The 18,955-nt window shown below is 43.1% G+C and overlaps 1 long non-coding RNA gene across 2 annotated transcripts in view; it reads right to left on the minus strand.

Annotated features, from left to right (window-relative positions):
* Nucleotides 1-322: 322 nt before the first annotated feature.
* LOC138268470 (uncharacterized) overlaps nt 323-18,955 on the minus strand; it is a 108,330-nt gene continuing 89,697 nt past the window's right edge. Inside the window, exons 1-3 of one of the 2 annotated variants that reach the window (XR_011200013.1) lie at nt 12,556-12,612; nt 868-929; nt 323-780 (exon numbers count right to left, since the gene is read on the minus strand). This is a non-coding gene — a long non-coding RNA (uncharacterized lncRNA). Of the gene's footprint in view, nt 781-867; nt 930-12,555; nt 12,613-18,955 lie in introns of those variants that run through there. The other variant, XR_011200012.1, reaches the window with a different exon arrangement.

Here is an 18,955-nt window from a genome sequence, read left to right on the forward strand (position 1 = left end):
ACCCAAAAGGGAGGAAGGGGCCTGTGGTGCATTATTCAACAGGAAAGCTTGCTTTCCGGGAGGGCTGTGCATCTCCCTGGCGTGGAGTGTTTATCGGGCCTAGTGGTGGACGAGGTATTAATCACAGGGAGTGGTTGAGTGTGCACAGTACCATTCAGTGAAAAGCCAACAAACACCATACAATCGTACGCTTTGTAGTAATGCGTGGCTACTCATTTGTACTTCAGTTGAAACATTTTTTTAAAGTCTGTCAGGTTATTTCTAAGAGTGCAATAACAATAAAAAATATTTCTTAGGTCGTCATGTTTTTTATTCTTCCAACATATATACATTTTGTTTGGCTGACTCTGTTTACAGATTTCAAAATTATGAACTTCAAGATCCAACCAACACGTGTTTCATCCCATTTAATTGAAAGGGCGCGGGGCTTTCTCAAGGCTTATTCCGTACAGCAGCGGCCTTCTGCTCTGTAGACGTAGGTTTGCAGCAGAATCACTTCCAGGCAGGAAGACGGCGTGATTGGTCTGTACTCGAGGGGAGGGGGCGGGGTATAGAGTCCAGAGGTCTGTCAATCATCTGTGTTGTCTGTCCTGCCCACGAAGTGTAGAAGGCCTTGCCTGTGATAAGGCGCACAGACTCCAGGCTGCTAGAACTGTAGCGCTCTATTCTTGTCCTCTCAAGGAACCATTCCATGTGTTTCCCCGGTTCCTTTGTCGTGGATTAAATGAATAGGAGTTAGGTGTGGTCATAAGTGCCAGTTTGTGCAGGTGAATAAGTAGGCTGCAAGGGAATGGTATTGTTAGGCTGGTGAGGTGTGGCCAATATGCAGAAAAACAATAATAGAGATTGAAGGAGGCAGGTATTCACCTTAGAGTAGGCTGCACTCAGAGGAAGGCATGCAGAGGCTGCAGGGGAAGAAGAAAGACATTCTGTAGCAAAGGAGGAGAGACAATATTTGTTAGTTTCAAGTCAATGTCAATTTTTCATGCAGGGTTTTATGAACAGTGGAACAAAGGCTTTTGAGATAACATACAGTCAGAGGTTGTAAAACTGCAGAAGGAAAGCATATTATTTGTGGGTGAGATTGCATGTTTTACAGCAGCACATACTAGGTTTGTTTGTAAAGTTGCATGAAGAGAACCACTTTGCCTTTTGCAAAGTTGGGCAAAGTTTTCTTACTTCGCAGGAGCCAAAGTCAAACTTGCCCGCGGCTCTTTCAAGGCAGGACTTCCTGCCGCAGGATGTCCCATGGGTGGGCACAGGAAATCCTGTTGACTGACAAGGCAGTCTGCATTACCTGCCCCTCCCTCTCACGGCGTAGGTCCAAGGTGAAGGGAGGTGTGGCAGCAGGCAGCCTGGGCGGCGTCAGGAGGTGGGTATGTTTGAAAGGAGACTGTTCAATGCAGGGGTTGGTGGATACGCCTAAGAGAACTGCTCCTAAGTTGGGTGGAGAGTGACGCAAGGAACTGGCCTGGCCCTACTACCATTTTTTTCAGCCTCCCAAGACACGGTCTTCATTGCCCTATGTACTAAATGCACACCACCAGGCAGAAGCCCCCTGCATTAAAATGAATTGTGCATTGGAATCAGATCATTGGGTCACCATGGCCTTCTACATATTTTGCTCATTGGGCCACCATGTCTGTTTACATGATTTGTGCATCTTTGCTTGGTCTAACTTTTCTTCAGTAAAGAAAATAAAAAAGTGCTTTATAAAACACTTGGCTCATGATGTCTCTAAGATGCAAAGGGTGCAGGGCTTTAAGGAAAGTCTATAGTGTTGCCAATTCTCTCCAGCAGAAGTCACCTTTAATTGATAGCCCATATATTGCCCCACAGAAGCTCTGAGCCCCAAGGAAAGACACTCTCTACTCTCGTTTAAATTAGTATGTTTACACAAGTTGTGTAACCATACAAATTTTTGAGAATTCACAAAATTCTGAAAATGTATGAAAAGCATAGTTTATGTTTTCAGACCTGAGTCTTTGTTGCTTGTCCCGTTCTATGGTTGCCCGCACTGCGTACAGCGTGCAAGGTTGCCCTGGAAGTTCAATTGCGTTGTTTCTGTTACTTTCCTATGTGAGGAACATTTTTCCTTGTGGAGACACTTCTTTGAGGGCACTTTGTCACTCTACATGTCCACTTACACTCCAGCATTTTCAGAACTCAATTTCCAAGCGAATTTATTATGAGAAAATAAATTGTGTACCTGTGAGTACCACCTACCCAGGTTCCCGATGTCCCCCTCTCTAAGTACTCACAATATCTAACTCCTTTACTAAACATGCTACTTTGCAAAACCCAACCCAGATGTCACATTGTCCATAGTTGTAAGAGCCCCAGCATCTTTATAGTTATCATTGTAGTTTTGTAAGTTGGTATCCTCGGTTCTTTAAATGGGCAGGTACTTTCTGGAACTTAGTACCCGCACTTCTTTAATTTAAAAGGGGGAGTACCGGCACTCCTAAGCGCTGGTGCAATACATTTAGGGCCTGGTTTAGAGTTTGGTGGACGGGTGACTCTGTCACAAATGTGATGGATTTCCTGTCCGCCGTATTACGATTTCCATAGGATATAAAGGGATTGTAATGGGGCGGACGGAATATATGTTACATTTGTGACAGAGTAGCCCCCATGACAAACTCTAAATCAGACGCTTACTGTGAGAGTACCGGCACTTTTCAGGAGCAAACAGGCATTGCGGCTACTAAGCACTAGCACATCTGTGTTTCCATTTAAAGCACTGCCTATCCCACAATTTTTGTTCGCCTAAGTTTTAGGTGGGTGGCAAATTGATTTGTGAAATGTGCCTGCAGTGTTCCAGAAATGGTGCGTATCAAGAAAAAAAAGCAATTTTGGCCATCAGCTTTCAAAATATTTTAATAAGACAAGAAAGTTGGAATTTATCTGCAACTCCAAAAATTCCAGAGTATAGCTTACAAGCGATTTTGCGCAACAAAAAAAAAACTCAGATTCACTGTAAAGGCATAAGACTGGATCCATTAAAAAGGGACATAAATAAAACTAAATAACTATTTGCCGTAGCCAGACAAAAATAGATCGATATAAAATAAATCCTAGTGCCCCAACTTCACTGCAAATATTTCAGTCAAAATTATATATTTCGGTGTCTGATTCTCTAATAATTGTATCAGACAGTCGAATGTTTTCACTACTTTCTAGATCTGAATCCATGGCTCAGGACACTTCTGGCCACTGGTCTCCTCCTCCACTCCCTCTCGCCACCTCCCCATCACCTCGGAAATGTTAATGGATCCTCTTTCGCAAAAACTAAATTGCTTTCAAAATGCACAACATCAGAAAAGCAATATTTTTCCTTTTTTTATTTATCAGATTGTCTTTCAGAGAGCACATCTGATATACAAAACTGAAATCTATTAACAAGTATAGATGATTACGTTATCACATAGCGCAATTCGTTATATGTTTCTTATACGAAATATCTAAATATTTCTGATATTCATAATATTTAATAACTTGAGACTAGCTTAATCAAAGCAATAAAAACATGTAACATATTATAAGATAAATACAAAATTGTTTCTAACTTTCTAAGTAACCTTTTCTATAAACTCCTACTGAGAAAGTAAATCAGTTTAGCAAATTATATGCTGAAGCTTTTCTTCTTAGCTGTCATAGTGGAGTCTTAAACCCCTAACCTGGTTAAAGAGTTCTGTGAGGCAATATTATAAAGATTATTAAAAGCAATAAATGAACTCTTCTATATTTAATTCTGCGATTTTGCTATTCTATCGCAGTAAGTGGCACGTTATTTGGAGATTTACGGAATAGTTACTAAGGCCCCGATATGCCTAGAGAGGAACAATGTTGAGAAACACCTAAATTAAGAAAGGACCTATTACAAGGGGCACGGTATCATGTGGCAGAAGAAATGTACGCAAGATCCATCCTGGTAGGCTGCAGGCATGTCGGCCTCGCATATATGGGTGTCAAAGGCACAACCAGCATGGTGAACTATGGTAAAGTTCTGAGTGCATGAAGACCAATCCAAGCCAAGGTGGGCTAAGGAAGGTCAGATGAGAGTTAGGGCCAAACCTCCAGCGCCCTGTGTAGTGTCCCAACTTAAATCCTAATTCATCATTCCTCGTATCCTCTGCCCTTCCTACTTGCTTGTCAAAAGAGTTAAGGTTAGCTACCCACAATGCTCTATTGCTCCATCTGGAGCTTTTGTCAAGAGCTTTCCATTCCCAAGGCGTATTCCTCATTTACTCTAGCTTTGTGTCTCCTTGTCTCTCTCTTGGACTCCCTTTTCCATCTATTCTGTTTCCTCTTGGTGCTTCGAGATGACCTTTAAGGTGGCTGAAAGTGCTACAGAAATCACCAAAAGTCACTTCACTCAAATTTTCCCAAGTTAAAGGTTAGGTTCTACAGGCCAAATTTCTTCCAATCGTACGCCCTGCCTTTGGAGGAAGGGAGATCGCGCTGTCGGAATTGGCAGCACTGTTCTCCCCGCCCAGGGCTTCTCTTAATCATAAGAGGCAGTCGGAAAATGCTATAGCGCATCCATTCCCCGCCCACAGAAGTGCCGCTGTCAGAGATGGGGTTTCTGCAGATGTGGAACGGATGATGAGTGGTGATGCATGGCTGCAAAACTACAAAGCATGCCTTCTTCCAGTCCTGGACAGAGGCAGGATCATTTTTCATGAATCCATTTTAACATCTCTTTTGGATATTAAAATTAGAACTAAAACCATAACTGGGGGTCAGTTGTCCCCCAGCCCTCTGGCTCCGGGGCCACTGAAATGCTGCACAATTGATGGCTATGCCAACCTCTCTCTTGCCTTACCTGATAGTAGCTTAAAGTTTTACCCTTGTTACGTCGAACTGACAAGCTTATGGAGTAAAGTTGATGGCCCACTTGTGACCAGGAAACTGGAGAGGTCTGACATTTGAGCACGCTGTGTTCTGTTCCCACCAAGGTGTTGGAAACTGAGTGAAGATACTTTAAACTGTAACTGACCCGCGTACCTGTACTCCGATAGTAGCAGTGGCAGGGCCTCACCCAGGAAGGATCTGAGGTGCCAGCCTGCTTTGTTTACTTGGTGTAAACTGGCCCTTAGAAGGTGAAATTTCACCCTGTGCTCATGGCCAAGAAAGGAGTGGACACTGCAATGCACAGAACAAAGCAAGTACAAAGCAATGCACAGAACAAAGCAATGACGCATCAACACAACTTAATCCACTCCGGGCAACCTGCGCGGTTGCGCTTCGTCACATGAGGCATGAACGTCTGGCCAAAGTAGCAATTAGCAATCCATATGAAAAAATCCAAAATGATAAATTCAGAAAATATTTGAGGCATGGAGTGTTTATAAAAACAGTCAAATGTTATTCATATTACAAAATGAAAAAAATAAAGATCCATACTTCTTATATATGGACCAAAAACAGCTTCATATTCGACGTTATTCGACTGTCTAATTTTTATATATATATATATATATATGTATATATATATATATATATATATATATAAAGAGAGAGAGAGAGAGATTCACTTTTATTTATTATTTCAATCCTTTTGAACATCTTTTTCCCTCAAACCATTCTTAACAATTGATAATCCATACTCATTTGTCCTTCACATTTTTAAATACATAAAGACTCAATTCTTGCATTTTAGTGTGTAGGTTTGTTTTTTCACGGGGTTACGTAATGGAATTGACAATCTGAAACTTATTACAAATGGGACCATGACTTTATTCCTGTTTGATTGATTGTTCTTGGAGATGTTGCATAAAAATCAATAGGATACACCTTTCATATGGGACATACCATGTTCCTATATATATTTGTAAACATCTCAATCTTGCATTTTTTAAGAGAACAAAATTCAATAAATGCAATGGAAATTCTGTTTACGTCATTCCACTCGAGCCCTTAGAAGAGTTTGATACTGAAACACATGTTGGGGGTGAGAACAAAGAAAGTTTAGAATTAGCTTATAGATCAAAAATGTTTATATATGTCAAAATGTGACAGGCAAATGAGTATCGATTGCCAATTGGAAGGAAGTGCTTCTGACTAAAAAAGATGCTTAAAAGCAATGGAATCATTTATAAAACAAATGTACAGATATTCATTATCTTGTAAAAATAGACACTCTAATGAAATTGAATTCTTCAAGTTAAAAGAAATACTATCACAGTGATTTTGGGGATAATTCAGTGCGAAACTCTTTTTAATGTACCTCTATGAAATGTGTATCTTTATTTTTCTATTTTGAACTAAGAATAAAATTTGAATGTTTTTATATATACTCTGTCTCAAATATTTTCGGCTTTTGTGAACTTTGAATTGTTCGTATCTATACCATAAACCCCCCAGAAAACACTAATATACCATAGTGCATATGCCAGGTAAATTCCAGGCCTATTTGGGTTGACGTACTGGGCCATTTGACATCTGCAATTAATCGAATCATTGCTTTCTTGTTTACTTTGATTTTATGAGGAGGAAACAGGTCAGGTCCTAGTAGATTGATCCTTTATAGTGCATACTTTTGTCCCATTGTCCAACTGCAGACATTATCGCAAACAGGGGGATCAGAAAGAGATAGCAAGAAAACTTTGGAAGGATGTGTAGCACTGAACCCACAATAAACCCAGAGACAGAAGTCTAGTAGAATAAGGCACAGTTCATCAGCTACCAGACAGTGGATGCACAAGAACTATCTTGCCATCCTGTTCCCATCCTTTCAAGAGCACCCCCGGTGTTATATGTAAACCCAGCACACCGGTCAAGTGGGATTTGACACTCAAGCAGGACATGACACTGTAATGTCAAAAAGGATGCTCACAGCCCCCACCCTGCATATTCTGTGAGGTTCCGATGAGTCCTTTCAGCCCATTCAAGCCACCCTATTGTTTGGTTCCTACAAGAATTTCACACCTTTTTCACACTATTCCAAAGCTGATCCCTGGCTAGGAGACGTTTGAGAGCATAGGCAAATTAGCCTTCAGGAACTTCAGGCAGGGGAAAAAGTAACTTTCTAAAAGTTACATTTTCTTTATATTATTATATATATTTATTAGTAAATAAAAGTTGTTTAATTATGTTTCTAGTTAGTCTAATTTCCGAGATACACTAGCAGTATTTTAATTTGCACGCTGCTTTTCTACAGAGGGTGGCTAGGCCTGCCGCAGTAAAACAAATAGCTCTTGGGTGATAGTCACCGTAAGGACATGTTAACATTAGGTTTCCACATGTCCTACTTTTAAATATTATGCAGCCTGCTTTCTGGACAACAAGCCCTACATAGGGGTGACTTATTAATGTTTTAAGGGGAGATTTTGACCCGTCAAAAGGGTTTATTTTGACAGGTGGAATTGCAGTGCTTAAGCTGCCACAGTCAGGCTACCATAGTAGACCTGAAGCCAGGTTTTGCATTTCCACTACAGTGGAAGGCGCAATAGGTGCTGCAGAGCAGTAGAGGCCTTCAACTTCCAGGTCCTGGGCTCACCTTCTATTTTATACTAGGGACTGATAGATAAGTTAAATATACTATTAGGAATATGCCGATTCGACCATGTTGAAAAGAGGAGCAGAGGCACTTTACTATTGGCTAGCAAAAGTAAAATGCACAGAGTTCTAAAGGGAGCAAGAATTTAGGGTCCAGTAAAGGTGAAAAATCCTGGGTGACTGCACAGAAAAAGTGGATTTCCTATGTGGGCAATCCCAATACTTGAGGTGGGCTTTGGGTTAGCCCATTGCTTATAAATTGCTTATCACTGGTTCGGTTTCTTGTCACTCTCATTTGGTTGCTTCTTATTTGATATCTTTCCTTCTGCTTCTTGTGTTATGGCCCTCCCCTGGAGCATAGCATCATTACCATCCTCTTGATTGGTTGGCATTTATCCTTTCACCGCAAACATTCAGGAAACTACTTGAGATCTTGCATACAGACAGCTTTTTCGCAGTCTGTTATTAAAAACCTATTAGGGAGAATACCAGTGTTGAGAGAGTGCTTCCCATTGGTTGGCTTCCTTGCCCATCTAATTTGCTTGCATCTTATTCAGTTGCTTTACTTCCTCTCCTTGCATTTGACCCGCCCCTGGAGCACAGCATCTTTACCCCACCCCTCCATTGAACCCTCTCTTTTTGACATATTGTTTTTTTAGTTGATTTTTTAGGAGGGCCAAACTGTTTCAGCAGCTTGCTACCAGGTTGTTCCTTTCTGTGAAAGTAGTTTTCCCATCTTTATTTTAATGTAATGTAGCAATATTGGATTCTGTCGTCTTGGGCTGATAACAATTTAAAAAATTGTCCACCGCCTCATAATATATGCACGCACCGCCTCATGATGTATGCACGCACATACATTATCGAGCTGGAGATACCATTCTGCCATAACTCATTTTTACAACATGCATAATGATGCAAGCACAGGTTCACATCATTGGCCTGGGCTTTCTTTTTTTTGCCGATGCTGGTCAATAATACTTTTTCTTTGTCAATGCTGAACAGCATTAGCAGGCACCACTGGTGAAGCCAAAATGCAAAGCCTGTTGGTTTTCCCACGCTTGTTGCAATTGAGAACACATCTGAGGCCTTCCATCGCTGTTTCTTCAGTGAAAGCAGCTCACAGGGCCTGCTGCAGTCTTACAGACAAATCCTAAAACTGAGCCGAAACATCTTTCTTCCCTGAAGACCTTATAGAAACCCCCGCTGTCTGAGCAGTCACGCTACAGGCTCCCTGTGTTGGAGACCTCTGCTTCTCTGCCACAGACGTGGTTTCAACAGGGGGGGGGGGTGACCTTTAGTTTGTTTCCTTCCCCAGCTAATGGGAAATCCCTGCTGCTGAGAGGGTGAGGGGGGTGGTGCTGTGGCGTCAGGACAGCTGCCCACTCTGGGGACCGAAAAATGCCCAGATCTGTCAGACCTGCTGAGTCTGGACTTTAGAGCTGTTGTTTTCAGAGTTTCTGCAACCACTGTCTCAAAATACTCACATGTATTATTAAGATAAGGCCCTGCTCAGAGTATACTGCACCCATGCCGAGACAAGCCAGCTCTTGTGCTTACAAATAATTTCATTCTTTTTGTTGCAGCCACACTTCCGCAGAGGTTTCAGCAGTCTTGTACCTAATAGATGGCAAGATTCCACAAGTGTGCAAGTCTCATCTGATCGACCCTGGAATGACGAAACGCGCGGTCAGCAGAGTCACGATGAGGACTTTTAAAGGGCAAGTTGTGCGCGTGGCCCAGCAGCAGGCGCATTCGCCCACTCAGCTGTTTACAGTTGTACATAACAATGAAAAAGTGTTCAGCCATGTGAAGAACATTTTTTAATTGACCCAATCGATTTATCTCCCAAAATGTTTGTAGAAAATGTTTGTTTTTTATTTGTTTTAATGTATTGTTTTTGATTCTTTTGCTCGAGTCTGTTTCCTGATTTTTTATGACCTTCGTGTTACAGCGTTTATTTCAGAAAAGAGTTCTACTATATACCATAACAATAAGGCAGTGATTGGGTTAGTGTTCTTTTGCATCTGTGATATTGCTGTACTGCACATTTTTATTTAACATATAATAAGAATTCACTTAAAAAAACAAAGGTTACAGGGACGTTATAGTTATGAAACAGTATTAAAAGAAACAGAAATTTGCTGAAAAAAACAAAGATTACAGGGACGTTAGTTATAGTTGGGCTCACTTTTAAACGTACAAAAACATAGAAATTCACCTGTTATACGTTCTCATTAGCCTCTAGGAGGTGGCGGTCCCCGAGGCAGCGGGCGGGGCCAGGTGCCCCCCCACCTCGTTACATGAAGTTGAAGCCCCTGGCAGCCCCCCTGCGTTCAAAATATGAATGCCCCGGGACCTGGCCCACCTGGGGGCTTGTCTAAAAGAAGGGTGGGAGCCTGCGCTTGTTTTTTTAAAATTTTTTTGCCACATCTGCAGATCCGCCGGGTCTCACAGTGAAAATTTAAAAAAAATGATTTTTTGCTCTGGGGTGGTCCCTCTGGGATCCCAGAACCTGAGCTAAGGGGTCAGGGTGACTCTATCCTGGCCCCTTTTCTTTTTTTTTTTTTTTTTTTCAGAGAGTCGACTGAAGTCGAGTCCCAAAATGGCTGACAACACTTCCTTGTTGAAGTGTTATCAGCCAATCAGATCTCAGCAAGAGATCGCGGAGGCTTCGCTTCCCTATATATACAAATTTAGATTTTCTTTAGTTACTAAAAAACTACTGAACTGATTTACCTCAAATAACAAAAAGGTTGTTTTCTGAACCAAGAGTTACCTTTCTGCCAAATTTGGTGTAATTCTGTCAGTGGTTAGGACGTTATTGCTGTTCAAAATCCCAATGGAAAAATGAATGGGGAAAAAATGTTTTGGGATCTCCCTTTTATCTCGGCCCCTGCTTGATAGATCACCCTGAAACTTTCCAGAAAGCAGCTCAAGTGAGCAGTGATTTTTTTGGGGAAACTCTTGTGACGATTCGTCAACCGGCACCAAAGATATAGGCAAGTAAAAAAAGATTTTTCTATAGAAACTAGGTCTTAACTATTACTACCTAGTGGTGACCGCCACTAGGTAATAATATGAACAAGCATTTGGAATGCAACGGGGCTCGCATTCGCTCAAGTTAGAGCTATTAGCGTTGTAAACTCCTAAGCCCGATTTTTCTTGCCACACAAATTGAATGAAAAAAAACAAGTGCGATCGTGCTATGTAAAACGCAGCCCGAACGCGCTGAAATTGAAAACAAAAAAAACAAGCACGATTGGGCTATGTAAAACCAAGCGCGATCGCGCTGCGTGAAAAATAAAAAGATAAAGTAGTGCAGAAACTAGGCTGAAAATATCGAGCCTCGTAAGTTTTCAGTAGTTGGCCGGTGCGCTCGAGGATGGCTAAATACCAGAAAAGGAAGGACGTATGCATGCCTTTCACTACTGAAAGCAAGCAGATTTTAAAAGGCAAGCCCAGGAACCAATGAAAGTGACAGGTGTAACATGGGCGTGGTCACAAGCCCAAAGAAAGATTACAACAGGGACAGAGCGCATGTGCGCTCGACCCTAAAAAGCATGCAGAACTGCAGCCACCAACATAAAAGAAGGACACTCGTGAGAGAAGCTAATGCAAAATGCAGATATACATGGCAGCCATATTAGGCTGAATTATGTGCTAAAGTCTACAGGGGACTGTGGCATGCAATATTACTTTGAACAGTTACATTGTTCATTATATACAAACCACAAACCAAATGCATCCCACATTACTAGAAAAAGAAAGTCTTATACATAAAATATCGCTTTTGAAATTGTATTAGCTATAAAAAATGTATTTCTAAAACAAACAAATTTAAATGAAAATTAAATGAAAAACGCTACAGGAGAATTGAGTGAATTAATGTGTCAGTTTATGAATAAATGCATATGGAGAAATATGCACATCAATTTTGTTGAAACGTCTTTGGTTTTAGAACAGTACGCTGCTGCTGTTCTAAGAGCAAGTGCTGTCTTGTTAAAAAGGTCAACATCTGCTCTGAGTGAATGACACTTTCATTGTATTTGCACACAGCCCCAGTGCTTTAAATGGGCAGGTGTTGCCCGGTACCGAGTACCTGCACTTCTTTAATTTGAAAGGGAGAGTAGCAGCACCTCTCTGCTGCAATACATTTAATGGGAGAGAACTGGCACTCTTGGGAGAAAACAAGTACATTAAAGAGTGAGTACCTGCACTTATATATTTCCATTTAGAGCACTGCACAGCTGCATCAGCAGACAGCACACTTTTTCACTGAGGGGTCTCTTGGCGCTACGTACAGATAACAGGTGCTAATTTTTGTCCATCTCAATGCTGCTCATTTAATAAACCTTGGAAGGATGAAATGCCGAGTGGGCCCGCTGGATTAGTACTTGTGACCACAGGGTCTGGCCTAGATGGATTACCCCACTGAGTGAGACCCTAGGCGCTACCCTGCAGGCAATCTTATTGAATGGTACGTTGCACATTACAAGTGTTTTACAGGGCTTAATTTGTGCCGGTGGGTTCCGGTGCTTAGCACCGGCACTTATTTAACAGGGCCGGGGCTATTGGATTTTTCTCCCCTGTGCGATGGGCCCAGTAATTATTAAAAATATATGTACCTAGCTGTCCTCCTCCTTCAGTTCACATACCTGTTCTGCAACCCACAGGCATTGTCTGCATTTCATGGTGCGTCCAGGACACTTTCAGTTTGCTGTGTCCCCTTTGTCTGGCAGTGGATTAAAGTGTCCTGAGGTGGAATTAAGAACACGCAGCGTGGTACTCGGCGCGCTGGTGCCGCCGCAGGTTTCTGAGCCGCGTTTTGAGCACCGGCACTTATTAGTCTACAAATTAAGCACTGGTTTCAAATGTGATGGTAGCTGTGATGAAAAGTGTTGGTGCACCCACAGAGGATGTAATCCAGCGGTACCTTCCTAACTACAGATCTCTTTCACACCTTTTACTCCAGACCCTTGTAATGCACTTAGCTCAGCCTGGGTTTTAGGTGAAGATAGGCCTCGCGAGGTAAAGCAGGTCGAACTTTACCACAAATTTGATGGGTTCATTTGGGTTTACTTCTCGCCAGCTCCAGGTTCAGCTTCCTGCAGACACAGATTGAAAACAGACAAGAGGAAATGAGTCATAAGAACTTGAAACATTATATTCCCTGCTCTGGCACTGACACACCGTGTTGCCCTGGGTGCCCACAAGTTTCATCTTTCAATAAAAGCATCTTAGAAATAAACGTTAACAATTGGACTCTTTATAAAAATAACATTTTCAGAAATTTGGTGATGTTTTTATGATCATCAGAAAATTTATTTGAGGTTTTTTTAGACACCATTTCGTTTTTTGCAGAATCCTTAAATCTTCAGGTTGAAAAAGCCTAGTGCATTTTGTACATTTATTAAAATATTACAACAGAGACAAAATGATAAAAATAAACATGGCCAGACATGAATCAGGTCAGATGTGTGGAATCTTTGCAAAATGTGATCAATTAGAGACTAACAACTCCCTGCCTCAGGACTTTAAAGCGTATATGATTTCAACTGTATTGCATAGTGGCGAACCAACAGGAGTTTTCAGGGACACAAGAGCAACAACGACTGGGTGGCAGTTCTTAACACTAATATATTGTAGGGGCTGGGGAGGCCTTCATAGGAACAACTAAAACAGAGAAAGAAGGCGGCCCTTTACCTGGATAAATGAGTGGCTATCCATGACTCTGCGGTAGGTCCTTAGATGGCCACCCTCTAAGCAGAAACAGGTGTTGGTCCATCCAGTGGACCATTCTGAAATAAGTAACAGGTGTCCTTACATCCAATGGACCAGTCTTCAATCAGCAATAGATGTCCTTCAATCCAATGGACCATCTTTGAATCAGTTACAGGTGTCCTTCCATCAAGTGGACCATCTTTAAAACAGCGAAGGATGTCCTTCCATCCAGTGGACCATCTTAAATCAATAACAAGTGTCTTTGCATCCAGTGGACCACCTACCTTCTTTTATTGATCCTCCTCGTGCTTGGATCATTAAAAAGGTTACAAACAGTTAGGAGCGCACCTGCCTGACATCCCAGCAATTAATCTGCCCCATTGCATCATGGTAGATGTAGTATCTTCAAAAAACGAACTCCATTAATTTTTAAATATTTCACCTTTAAGTAGGTACAGCCTTTACTGTGCATCTCTGGACACATGTGTTTCTGGGTTAGTCCCTTCTTTCAAGCAAGCCCCTATACCATGCTGCTCCCTGCTGATGATGGGCTAAACCCAGAAACACGTGTACAGGGATAAACAGCACTTGCTGCGCCTACAGAGGTGAAAGACTTTATTACTTTCGGAATGGACTACGAATTCGACTGCATTTACCATGATTCATTGGGGTTGGACTTTGTTGCTGGAGTGTAGGCAGTGTGCTCCCTTTCTTTGTAATTTTGTCATTAAAAAGGTTGCTCCATTAAAAAGTTTGCTCCATCCATCCAGCATGTGATTAAGCCCCTTATTACGACCCGGCGGTCTTAAGACCGTCCGGGCCGTGTTGGCGGTCGAACCGCCGTCAATGTGGCGGTCCGACATCCACAATTACGACTGTGGCGGTTGCGTCATGGTTGGACCGCCAGCACCGCCACTTCTCCACTGCTGCCCTCGGGATTACGAGTCCCTTCTCCGCCAGCTTTTCCATGGAGGTAGTACCGCCATGTAAAGGCTGGCGGAGACGGGGTGCAGGAGGCCCCATGGGGGCCCCTGCACTGTCCATGAACTTGGCATGGACAGTGCAGGGGCATCATGGCCAGCCCTGTTGTGCTTGTCACTGTCTGCATTGCATTGCAGACAGTTAAAGGGCGACGGGTGCTGGTGCACCCTACACACCACAATATTGCTGTCGGCTCAATTATGAGCCGGCGTCACTGTTGTGGGCTGTTTCCCGCTTAACTCTTCCTCTTTGGTATCTCAGGCTTCCTGGTGCCCTCATGGGAAGCTTAAATGCTTCAATAACATGGCTAAATGAATGGATAAAAGAGTCTTCACCAGCCCCCCTAAAAACTCACTGGCAGACTACAAAGGATGCCAAAACCAGGAGGCTGCGTCGCTCATAATGAACCCATGCTGACGCCATCCAGGTAATCCAGCCATGATGCAGTCTCAGCTTGTGTCAGGTGTGGATACTCAGACGCTGGTCTTTCTCGGGTGCCTACTGACTGTCCTATAATTAATACTTTTTTAGGTGAGTGGCCGGAGGGATAGTAGATTTTGACAAGATTAACAACATTTGTGGCTCAAATCTTGCAAAAAAAAGCCTTTCTGAGGTTTGTATAACACATTGGTTGACCTTGTGGCCTCTGAAGAGGACCCACCTTTCGCTCTTGACCACTTCGCTCTCACAAGAGGCCTTCTAAAACTAGGCTCTCTCTTTATGCTATGGGTAAAAGTTCAGCAGTACCCAGCAGCCACTTGCTTTCTCTTAGTTCATTAATCCCATGCTCCTGTGGTAGGATGTTTTGCCCCAAATTACTGTTACTTGCGTATTTGCATAGTTTCGGTAACCCACAGGCAGCCTTCAAACCGACTTATTTCAACTGGTTAATTTATGCAACAAATTACTCACTGCACACTGCCATATCCACTCACACCACAGTTTTCACATTTATTGTGAATACCTGAGCTAACAAGAAAGCGAAGAGCGGAAGAACTCAAATTAGTTATGGATAAGGAGGCTATTTATCACAAGAAATAAGTTACATCCTAAATAGAAGTATGTGCAAGCCACCTCCGAGTTCCATGAGCTAATAAAGGAACTTGGCCTCCTACTTGCTTAATGCCTCGAAACTCATCAGAGGCTTACACTGGCGTATAGCACAGAACTGGGTGTACGTAATCCTGTGTATAATCTAAAAGAGGACGAATCTTTGCCTCAAATGACTTTCATCAGGTGTTGGGGTCATTAGGTAGAACGCGTCAACTACTTATTGAAAATTGTATTAGTCTGTTTTCATCTCCCCGTTCCATTCCTTGCTAAAGCGACGTCCGCCTAGCACACTTTGGTAAGGACCATATGAGGTAGTGGTTGAGTAGATAAAGTATGTACTGTCAGTTTCCCAAGAGACCCCGAATCAAGTCGTCCCAGGCCACGGTAAGGTTACACTGAGGATTTTGTTTTTTTAGGTCTGGCTTGGCAGTGAAGCGGTCTGCATAACTGTATTTTTACCAGTTCATTAAACTGTACACTGAGTGGGCTCTGGGTCTGCCCAAAGGAGCAGTTCCCTCTGAACCTCATGCTCACTCTCCCTCCTGTAGAGTGCCTGCATTCCAACGCATGAGCAGAGACGTTTTAAGGCATGGGCGAGGTGGGCCCTGGTCCAGGACCCCAGCCTTTCTGGGGGGCCCTGATAGAGCCAGCTCTGTTGTGCAGAAGTCTTGCCCTGATTACCTCCAGTAATTCTTAAACAGATTGTTTTAAACAATGTGTTCCTTTAATTTATTTTTAATGTGGGTGGTCTATGAAAGTCAAAGTTAGATTTTGAAGAGCGGGTTTGTAAACACTACGCAACATCCATAAACACAGTTTCTTTTAGTTCAAAACAGCTCTTCAATTGTGAAAAGTGGGCGGGGCCACAAATATTGGATTGTAAATAGGTCACTATCTTTGAATAATAAATGTAAACACATTTAGAATTTGGACCAGTGTCCCTGTGCACTGACAGTGGCCAGGCTAAAGAGGGCACGGAAGAGCTGAAACTGGAGCATCATTAAAAGTTTTTCCGAATGGGGCCCCCCAAATTACTTTTTTGGCCCAAGGTCCCTAAAACCCTTAAGACGTCCCTGCGCACGAAGGCGGGTCTATTTTACAACTCAAAACTAAACTGAACGAGGACAGATGAAATTATCTTTTAGAAACACTATAGAGAAAACACTCATTTTCGCTCTGTTTTTCTACTGTAAGAGTGTGTGTTTTTATTTAATATTTTAGTCGGCTTCAAATTGAAAGACCGAGCGATTGCTTGTGCCAATGCTTGTTGTGCTTGTGGCCCCTGGTGACGTGGGAGCGGTCTTTGTGTCACTGGTACTTATCAGACAGCCTCTGCAGCGGCGTCAGGAGCACGGCCCCAGGTCGTCTCCGGTGTCCAGAGGTCGCCCTGGGCACAGGGGGTGTGGGGAGAGGGGAGTTATGACGCCTGGCGGGCGGGCCTCGGCCTTGTCTCCTCTCTGCAGCCTTGAAGCTAGCGCCAAGAATGTCCGGTATGTCCCAGCCAGAGAGATAGCAGCCCTGCTTCGGAGAACTAGCAGAACCGTAACAAGTCAGCTGATGGACGTAGTGAAGAGTTGGGGGGTCACTTCTGCCAGGATGAAACCTTCACCTCTCCCTGCTTGAGCACCGACCAGTTTCTTTCAGTGACATCATGTAAAACAGGGGTGCGGGCACCTCAGAAAAATATATGACTCACGCAGAGGCGTAGCACGGGTGTCTTGAGCCCTACTGTAAGCAAGGAAATGCCCCTCCAGCTCCCTGATTGGATAGTAAAACGAAGCACTGGGTCTGTCGTGGCCCTGGTGTCACTGTACCTGCTGCACTATTGATTACTATGACCCTGGATGCCAGAGAGCTGAAATTCCTGACATCCGTGGCCTTACTCCGCAAGGCAAACACAAAAATAACCTAATACTTCATTTATTACTGACAGTAAGTTCTGGTTCTCACCAGTGTCAGATGCCCTCTGCTTTAATAACGATAATGTAACCATTTACCAACTGGGGTGGCATCCCACCCGGTGTTCCAGTGAGCTACTGGATACAAATGAAACCACTGGACGGAGGTGGGATGTGTGGTGACCCCAAGTAAAAGAAGGCCAGGTAGGTCCCTTTTCCTGTGGATGGGTGATGCCCAGGTTTGGTTTGGCCTAAACAGCAGTGCCCGATGGGTGAGTCTGACTGGGCAGTGTGTGGGCCATTGTCTAGCTGTTTGTGGGCCTGTTTATGTTCTGCTGGGCTGCTTTTTAAAGTTGATGTTCCTGACATTAAAACAAACATTGCTTGTGGGAAGCTCACATTCTTGCAGTCTCCCTTACCTTGCAAAACACTTATGCAGTCTTTACAAAAAACGACCCCAGTTTGCAAATATGGGCCCCTTTTGTTTTAGCTTTTTAATTCGGTAACGGAGGCCACCTTTATACTGGAGCCTGGGCCTGTTTCCTGTCCCAGTCAGTCTCAGTCTCCTAGTCTCTCTCAGTGTCTCTCTTTCAGCCTCTCTCTCTCTCTTTCAGTCTCTGTCTCCCTCTTGCATACTTTATTTATTTTAATTTTTAGAAAGTGTGAAATATGCAGATGGAACATTTCAGAAACAGAGTGGAGAACACAGGAGTAAATATTCAACAGAGCGGGAGACTGCAGAAGAAAGGCGTGTGAAGAGGGGAACAGGAGTGTTGGGGACAATTCGAAGGCAACTGCTCCTTCCACAGACCTCAGTCATTTTTATTTCAGTTTCATATTTTCAGAATTGCACATCTTCAATTGTAATTATTAACAACAAAATGAAAATTGTTCTTCATTCCAGCTAATAAGCATTGCCGTAGTCAGTAGGTCTGGCTTGCTTCAGGTGGTTGTTGTGGTGTGACTTGTCCACATGCTACAAAAGAAAACTGACAGAAAGGAGCTATATACTGTATCCAAATACTTCAAGGAGCTGCAAAGTGGCGGGGTGCAACCTTCTGACTCCAGAGAAAACCAATAAAAAATCAGTTGACAACACAGATTGCGGTGGTCCCTTTCCTGCACAATATCAAGTTACTTAGCCAAATGTTCCTGTGATGATATCGCAAACTAGTCCAGCCCAAAGTTCCCATCTTAAAAACGCTGCTGCTGCAAATAAAATGTGCACAGGATACTGAGGCAGCATAATCCTGAAGCCATCTCCGGCCTCTTCAAACCATTTACTGCCCCTCCCTGCCCCTTCAGCTCACTCTTGCAGCTCTCAGATTTTTCCCTTTTGTGACACTTTTTCATTTTTCTCATCCTCCATCTTTCCCAAATGTGTCTTGTGCTCGCAGTAAATTGTTGAGGCATAAGAATAAGCCCCGGCCCTCAAAAATAAGTGCTGGTGCTCCGCACCGGAAACAACAAACACAAATTAAGCCCTGCTAACAACGTTGTCGGGGTCAAAGAGCAGCTGATATTCTGCTGGCCTCATGGTTATGTTTCATTGAGGCCACTGGTAAAAGGTACTATTTCTGGAAAACAGAGTATGGATGAAGAGGGGATGGTGCTTGCGGTGAGGGCTCATTAGGGGATAGTGTTGAGTCACATAAATGGTATGCATAAATGAAAGAAAGGGTTCATTAATAAATAACACAAATGAAATGTTTTCATTGCAGATCAAGAAACAGGTATGCACAAGACGGCGTCATCCCAGAACTGTATACTTCCCCAGAATGCAACAGGGCTTCAGG

This window comes from Pleurodeles waltl, chromosome 12 (genome assembly GCF_031143425.1).
Source record: "Pleurodeles waltl isolate 20211129_DDA chromosome 12, aPleWal1.hap1.20221129, whole genome shotgun sequence".
Classification (NCBI taxonomy): Eukaryota; Metazoa; Chordata; class Amphibia; order Caudata; family Salamandridae; genus Pleurodeles; species Pleurodeles waltl.